The following is an 8,280-nucleotide window of genomic DNA, read 5'->3' on the forward strand; positions in this document are numbered from 1 at the left end:
CCAGATGCAGCATGGTACAACCTGGACTGATTTGTTAAAATTGTGATAAAACATGCATAAGATAAAAGTCCCCATTTTATTCATTTTTAAATGTACAGTCCTGTGGCCTGATGCACATTCACATTGCTGCACAGCCATCACCACGCCCTATCTCTGAAACGTTTTCATCCTCCTGAATGGAGCTTCCTCTGTACCTGCTAAACCCTAATTTCCCCTCCCCCTCCCCCAGGCCCTGACAGCCACCAATCTATGTCTCTATGAATCTGACAGCCCCACGCACCTCCTACAAGTGGAGTTGACCGTGTTTGTCCTCCTGGATGGATTCCTGTTTCTTTTTGTAGGGACTGGGTCTTCCTACATTGCCCAGGCGGGCCTCGAATTACTGGGCTCCAGTGATCCTCCCACTTTGGTCTCCCAATGTGCTGGGATGACAGGTGCCAGCCACTGCACCTGGCCTGGACGGATTCTCAATGGCATCTGAGGCAGAATGGACTGGGCTTTGTGAAATGCATCATCAGTTGCTCTATTGACTGACACTGGCCGGCAGAGACCAGATCCCATGGGTCGGAGTGGCTGTTTCCCTCTGAACAAATAGATGTTTCCACTGTTAGTCATCCTGAAAAGAGTTTAATCCCAGAGTAGAAAAAGAAGGGACTGAGACTGGGGAAAGTAAGGCTTTTCTCTCTGCAGCTTGCTTGGCCTTCATTCCTAGGGGTGGAGCTACCTGGAGATTCTCCCTGGTGGGCTGTGGGTGGTGGCGCCTGTGCCCATGGAAGAAAGCCTGCTGCGGGCAGTAGCAATTGTGATGGCAGCCAAGCCCTTTTAGTGCAGGCATCCCTCACTCTGCGTGGTCCTCCAGCTGCCCCAGGGCGCAGCACCACATGCTTGCAAGAGCTCATCATCTCAGCCGAGCTGTGGGGATGGGAGAGGAGGGGGTCCTGGCCACCAGGCTGCGGGTGGGAGGTAGTGGTGGGCATCAGTTGGACCCCCCGGCAGACTGTCATGCAGGTACAGAGGCCGGAGGCAACACAGATAAAAAAGTGAAGCCAAGTGAGATGTCCCGGAGTCCTGTGGGCAGCATGCTGTTGCGTTCACAGAAGCTCCAGCAAGCAGCCTGGTGTGAGCTCACGACATCATCATTTCCATCTGGAAAGAGAAGATAATTTACTTTTTAGACACAGACTTCTGCCTAAAGAGGCCAGAGACACTGAATTAAACACATCTGACTTAATATCGTAATCTTTCAAATTATTTTCCATGAACTAAAGTGACACTCAAGGAAGCCCCTCCCTGCAACCTGCCTCCGCTCACCCCTGCCCCAGCACCCTGGCTGGAGACACAGAGCCCTGGGACCCGCCTCTGCTCACCCCTGCCCCAGCACCCTGGCTGGAGACACAGAGCCCTGGGACCCGCCTCCGCTCACCCCTGCCCCAGCACCCTGGCTGGAGACACAGAGCCCTGGGTTATTTACAACACGCAGTGACAATTTGCTTTCATGCTCAAAACACGGGAAAGACTTTAGAGTGTGCGGCTGTTCCCGTTTCTGTGTAGCTCACACCAGGGCAGGTATCTCGGGGCCTTATTCAACATTGTGCCCAAACAACCCCAGGCAGTGTTCAGGAGCCGCTGGGAAGGAGCTACCAGGGTTTAAGCAGTTAAAGAATATGAAAATCAAATAAAACCTGGAAAACAGGGTTTTCGTATCTATGGAATCTGATGGGTTTGAAGGTAAAGTGCCCACAGAGAGTTCACAGCTTCGAGATTCTTCATGGTGCAGTTATTCAGGGAGCTTGCCAATTGTGAGCTGCAAAATCATAACACAAATACCTAATAATAGGCGTATTCCTGTTACTCTTTATTATCCCGGTCATGCTCCCAGCTATTCTCTCCTTTCTCCTCTTAAACCATCCCTGGGGAGAGGCTGACATAAATTATTATCCCTCCTTTATGGGTGAAGGCATTAAAGCACAGAGACATTAAATGACGTGCCTGAGGCTCTAAAATTAGCATGCAGCACAGGCGGGGTGAGAGCCCTTGTCTCTGTTTCCCCCAACGTTCCGCTGCTTCTATGGCTAACTGTGGGTATCCAACCTCTCTAGGTCCAAACGTCTCTGCCACCCTCATAAACAGCCATGAAGTCTTGGGAAAGCCTGCTGCTCTGCACCTGGGCCTGTTTCCACCTCACATTAACGTACCTTGAGAGCAATGTCTAGGAGCCACCTCTTCTCAGAAGCTTCCCTTCCCACCTCCAGCCGAGATGGTCGCCACCTCTGGCAACCTTCCGCCACACCTGGGATCAGCCTCACACCAACGCCACCGGGCATGTAATTATACACTTTCTGGAACTATGTGCTCACGGCTTGCCAACTAACGGGTGAATGTTCTGAGGGTTGGCCTCCAGCTGCATCCCATGAGTCTTCTTTGGTGTCCTTCAAGGCCTCTGGAAGCAAGTTGGGCAGCACAGGGGCCTAATAAACTTGCTCAGTGATGTGTTGGATGCTGTAGGACGTGAGTGATGGGCAGGATGGATTCTCTCTGAAAGCTCCGCTGCTTGTTCCAGTCCCTCTCCGTCCTCTGCTCCATTTCACTCCGCACACGTAGCTATCACTACCACTGTGCTACGTGTCTGTCTGTCTGCATGTTTACGGCTGTCTCCCACGGCAGTGTCAGCTCCAGGGGAGCAAGGCCCTCCTTGCTTCTCCAGATCCTCGCACACATAGTAGCTGCTTGTTCCATTGGGATGTGTATCCCTCCAAGTCTCACGTTGACGTGATCCCCAGTGTTGGAGGTGGGACCTAGTGGGAGGTGTTTGGCTGATGGGGGGCAGATCTCTCTTGAATGGCTTGGTGCTGTCCTGGCAAGAGCGAGTGAATTCTTGTGAGATCTGGTTGTTTAAAGAGTGTGGCACCTGCAGCTTCTCTCTCACTCTGCTTTCACCATGGGATGCACCTGCTCCCCCTTCCCCTTCTACCTCAATTGCTTGTAAGCTTCCTGAGGCCCTCAGGTGGCACAGATGTCGGCGCCAGGCTTCCTGTATGGCCTGTAGGATCGTGAGCCAATTCAAACTTTTTTCTTTACAACTTGCCTAGCCGCAGGTGTTCCTTTGTGGCAGGGGTCTCCAACTCCCGGAACCAGGAGGTTAGGAACCAGGCCACAGAGCAGGAGGTGAGCAGCAGGCAAGCGAGTGAGTGAAGCCTTCTCTGTAGTCACAGCCGCTGCCCATCACTCACATACTGCCTGAGCTCTGCCTTCTGTCAGATCAGGGGCAGCGTTAGATTCTCCAAGAAGGGTGACCCGTTCTGTGGACGGCGCATGCGAGGGATCTAGGGTGTGCTCCTTAAGAGAATCTAGTGCCTGACGATCTGTCACTGTCTCCCAACACCCCCAGATGGGACCATCTAGTTGCAAGCTCAGGGCTCCCACTGATTCTATACTATCATGAGTTGTATAATTATTTAATTATATATTACAATGTAATAATAATGGAAATAAAATGCACAATAAATGAATCATCCTGAAACCACCTCCTGCTTCCATGGCCTGTGGCAAACTCACCTTCTGTGAAACCGGTCCTTGGTGCCAAAGCGGTTGGGGACTACTGCATTTTTTTTTTTTTTTGAGACAGAGTTTTTGCTCTTGTTGCCCAGGCTGGAGTGCAATGGCACAATCTCAGCTCACTGCAACCTCCACTTCCCAGGTTCAAGCGATTCTCTTGCCTCAGCTCCTGAGCAGCTGGGATTACAGGCATGCATCACCATGCCCAGCTAAGTTTTTGTATTTAATAGAGACAGGGTTTTGCCATGTTGGTCGAGCTGGTCTTGAACTCCTGACCTCAGGTGATCCACCTGCCTCGGCCTCCCAAAGTGCTGGGGTGACATGCGTGGGCCCCTGCGCCTGGCCAGGGACTGCTGTTTTATAGTAACAACCAGACTAACACACAGCGCTCAGACACTTCTTTTTTTTTTGAGACAGAGTCTCACTCTGTGGCCCGGGCTAGAATGAAGTGGCATGATCTGGGCTCACTGCAAGCTCCGCCTCCCGGGTTCACGCTGTTCTCCTGCCTCAGCCTCCCAAGTAGCTGGGACTACAGGCACCCGCCACCATGCTGGGCTAATTTTTGTATTTTTAGTAGAGACGGGGTTTCACCATGTTAGCCAGGATGGTCTCGATCTCCTGACCTCGTGATCCGCCTGCCTTGGCCTCCCAAAGTGCTGGGACTACAGGCGTGAGCCACCGTGCCCAGCCTCCAACACTTCTTGAATGAGTGAATGAAGATCTAGACCTGTACTCCACTTGGCACGCTCACCAGCCCACTTGCATACCAATCACCTAAGATGCTTGTTTAAAACGCAGATTCTTGGGCCTCATCTCACAACCACCAAATTAGAATTTCTGGAGGTGGGACCCAGGGTGTAGCCATGGTGATTTTGATATATGTTAAAGCTGAGACGTGGTGCCCGTTTTATAGATGAGAAAAGTGAACTTCAGAAAGAGACTTGCTCAAGGTCGCCAGACAGGTTATGGCCAAGTCGTTATCAAAGCCCAGATTTCAAACTCTCCATCTGGAGCTCTGTTCCACCAGGCTGCCTCATCTGTGTGATGGTAACATTTTCAGAAGGATCGAGTCCGTAGTTTGTGTCAGGTCATTTGATGTTCAAAACAACCCGGTGTAGTAGATACTATCATGACCTGCAGCGTAAAGACCAGAACTGAGAGCAGTGGCTGGCACTGAGGCGTGACCACCCAGCCTCCCATGGGGTAGGGCTGCTGCCCCGCTCTTGCAAATACAAAGCCCTTGCTTGCTCCAGACACAGCACTGCTTTCAGTGATGGAAATTTTTTTTTTTTTAAGATAAAGACAACTAAAAAATAGCTTGGGTAGATAAGCTGTAGATGACGTTCAAATTCTGTATATGCAAAGGAATGAATGTCTTCAGTTGGGTACCTCCATACAAGAAAAAATATATGTAATTAAAAAGATTTAGACTCTGGGATATTCTTCCCCAGTTATCTACCAGTTATTCCAGGGGAACCCCTCCCTAAAGTTGGAAAAAGAATCAGGATGCAAAGGATAAGCCCTCTTCTTCCCGCCAGGAAGTGTGTGTTCTTCAAGCTCAGAGGGCAGGAGGGCTCAACGCGTGCCCAGGGCCAAGGCTGAGCTCCCCAGAATTCCTCAGGGGGTCTGGGACCAGTGAACTTGCCCTTCTCCGTGCCCTCCTCCCTCCACACTCAGAGGTCTGGGACTGGTGAACCTGCCCGACTGCCCTTCTCCGTGCCCTCCTCCCTCCACACTCACATGTGCCCTGCCCACCTGTGCATTTCAGCATCTGCGGCAAGACTTCTGAGTACATTCAAAGAGGAAGTCAGAGGGCATGTTCCAAATCCATGCCCGGGGTTGGCCTTTCCCACTCAAGGCCCTTTCCCAGGCAGGAATTCTTCCTCGCCTGCTGGTCGGAGGGTCACACGAAGAAGGACTCTTCCATGTGCTCACCGGTCTGCTGACACAAGCCGCCTGTGTATCTGGCAACAAGAGCTGGGAGAAAGGAACCCATGGGTGAGGGTGGCACTATTTCTGGGCACACAGGTGTCTTCCTGGCTTCCCGGGCAGGATGCAGAGCACCCTGGGGACCAGTCCCGGCTTTGAGAGGTGCGACGGTGTCCCTAAGCGCCTGCCTGCACTCCCAGGATGTAGCCACTCCTGCGGTAGAGGAGGAGGACCTCATCAACCTTGGATATTGTTAAGGGCCGAATCGTGTCCCCCGAAATTCCTGTGTTGAAGCTCTAAACCCCAATACCCCAGACTGGGATTGCATTTGGAGACAGGCCTTTTAAGAGGTGATGGTAAAGATGAGGTCATTAGGGCGGGCCCTAATCCCGTGTGACTGGTGTTCTTCTAAGAGGAAACATAGACGCACAGAGACACCAGAAATGTGCGCACATAGAGGAAAGGCCCTGTGAGGACACAGGGGAGAGGGCGATTCCCGGCAAGCCAAGGAGGGACCTCCGGGGAAGCCAGCCCCACTGACACCCTGGCCTGAGCCTTGGAGCCTCCAGGACTCTGAGAAGTCACTTTCTGTCGTGTGAGCCACCCCGCCTGTGTTTTCTTGCTAAGGCCGCTCTAGCGAATGAATACAAATACCGGACCAAGAAGTCCTGATGGCTGTGAGTCTGTTCTGTCTTTTCACACGTGTGGGATGTCTTAGGTCTTCTCTGGGCTGAGGTCTGCTGGTGGGTGGGTTCACGCTGCAGGCATTCCTCCCGGGAGCTTTCCTGGGCCTTCTCTCTCGAGTCCCAACCTCAACCATCCCTCCATGCTGACAACGCCCAACTGCCCAACTCTGACTTCTCCAGCCTGTATTTCAGCTTCCTCCTCCCATTGTCACGCACGAGTCCCAACAGGAATTTATTATCCGAACCCCCAAACCCGCTCCTCCTTCCAGTGAATGGCATCAGCATTCTGCCCTGCAGGTTTGAAAAGGCAAGTATCGTGGGGTGCCTTGAGGGTGGTGCCCGGAGCCACTGTCTTTCTGGAAGTTACTGAACTATTTTCAAACTGTGCATTGAAGATCTGTTTGTAGCACAGCGATTTCTACTGTGTGATACTGAAGTTGAGTCATTGTCTCCAGTTTAGGGGATTACATCCAAAACATGATCATCAAGCCCTCCCACCTCAGGGGCAACTTGTCTGGAATCACAGTCCCTGTCTTGATTTCTGGTACCCCTTCCTTGTTTCAGTTCTTCATCTCCATGTCACCAGACTGTTGAAAGGCTTTCTAAGAGGCTGGGTGTCCCTGGTTTCAACTCTAGATATTCACGCCCCTGCCAGAATAATCTTCTGAATTTACTTTGAAGGCTTTTGATTATACGCAGGATAAAATCTAAATCTCTTTCGATGGCATTCAAAGCCCTCCAGCTCTGATCCTAACCGGCCCTCCCAAGGTTGTTTTCCATTCTTCCTCTTCTCACACTGTATCCTCTCACTCAACAGAAGCAGCCGGGCTTGAAGCCGGACAGCCTGGGTTCAAATCCTGGCTTCGCCACTTACTTGCTGTGTGACCTGGTGAGGGTTTCTTAGGTGCTGGGTGTTAATATCAATAGGTAACTCTCACTCAGCACTTAGCTTGTATCAGGCCCCATGACGAGGCTCTCAAGGATTATTTTACTGAATTCTCCTGCCAGCCTGATTCTGTAGGGAGCCCTAGGTCTTACTATTGTCTCCCTCCTATGTAGAAGTCATTTAGGTGACTTGCCCAAGGCTTGAATCTTCAGTTTTTGCATCTGTAAAATGAAGATAATCATTATTTCTCCCCATGTTAGTCAAGACCTTACCCAGTTGCAAGCAACAGAAACCAACTCTAAGGAGCTTAAGTAAAACAAAGGAGGCGCCCCTTCCAGGGCCAAGGGACGTCCTCGGTCCGCTCCAGCTCTGCCCTCGCCTGATCCAGCCTCCCACAGATGGACGTGCTTAGGATGCAGAAATCCAGCCTCACATGCTCCCTGATGCCTGTGATCTCAGAAGGCAGGATGCTCTCTCCCCCAGCGCCCAGACAACCCAGGTCAAGGGGCCAGCCCTGCCTGCGGGAAGTGAGCCATGTTTAGAGGCTCCACTGGGCAGTTCCCCAAAGGGAAAGATTCTGGGGCAGCTCAAAACTAACAAGTGTTTGCTAACTTGGTAAATTTATTCAACTCAATAGTTTTGGAGTGCCTGCCCTGTGTGGGTGTGGGGAACCTGTATGGAGCCCACATGGAGGGAACTCTGTGAAGGCACCACATCTGGTGGCTTCTCCAGGGGACATGCCACACATTGAACAGGGGTGGGCTCAGACTTCTCCTGCCAACACCAGGAAACACCTCCAACCCTGGGCCTGTGGTTTATGATGTGGTGCCCACGTCACTCCTCCCCTCCTCCCCGGTGACACAGGACAGGTGTGTGTGTGTCTCAGCGCACACAGCAGAACTTGTGCTGTGCATCCCTAAGCAGTCTCAGATAAGGGCTGTGCTTACTAGACGCACTGATGAAAGGATGGAGAGGGGCACTGGGCTTTTTTTGCCTCGAAACTGGCACAGAAGATTCAGGTTGTATCACTGTTCAAGTGCAGAAACATGAAGCTGTTTTGTATCAATATGCTTTTCTTTGATTTTGCTTCATCCGCTTTACAGAACATCAGAGTGTCTCAGTGCAGAGGTCCCTGTGGGTCAACGTGTCCCCAGAACCTGCATCTGCACAACAATCCTCTCCCAGGGTCTACTGCATGCATCCCCCACCCCATACGCACCAGAC

General features: G+C 51.7%; 1 long non-coding RNA gene across 1 annotated transcript; it reads right to left on the reverse strand.

Annotated features, from left to right (window-relative positions):
- Positions 1-969: 969 nt before the first annotated feature.
- On the reverse strand, positions 970-5,559 carry LOC105466573 (uncharacterized). Its single transcript, XR_011620468.1, has 3 exons — positions 5,311-5,559; positions 1,683-1,804; positions 970-1,146 (listed from the first exon to the last, which is right to left on the reverse strand). It is a non-coding gene; the product is annotated as an uncharacterized lncRNA (long non-coding RNA).
- Between the last annotated feature and the right edge of the window lie 2,721 nt (positions 5,560-8,280).

The sequence above is a fragment of the Macaca nemestrina genome, chromosome 3 (assembly GCF_043159975.1).
Source record: "Macaca nemestrina isolate mMacNem1 chromosome 3, mMacNem.hap1, whole genome shotgun sequence".
Lineage (NCBI taxonomy): Eukaryota > Metazoa > Chordata > Mammalia > Primates > Cercopithecidae > Macaca > Macaca nemestrina.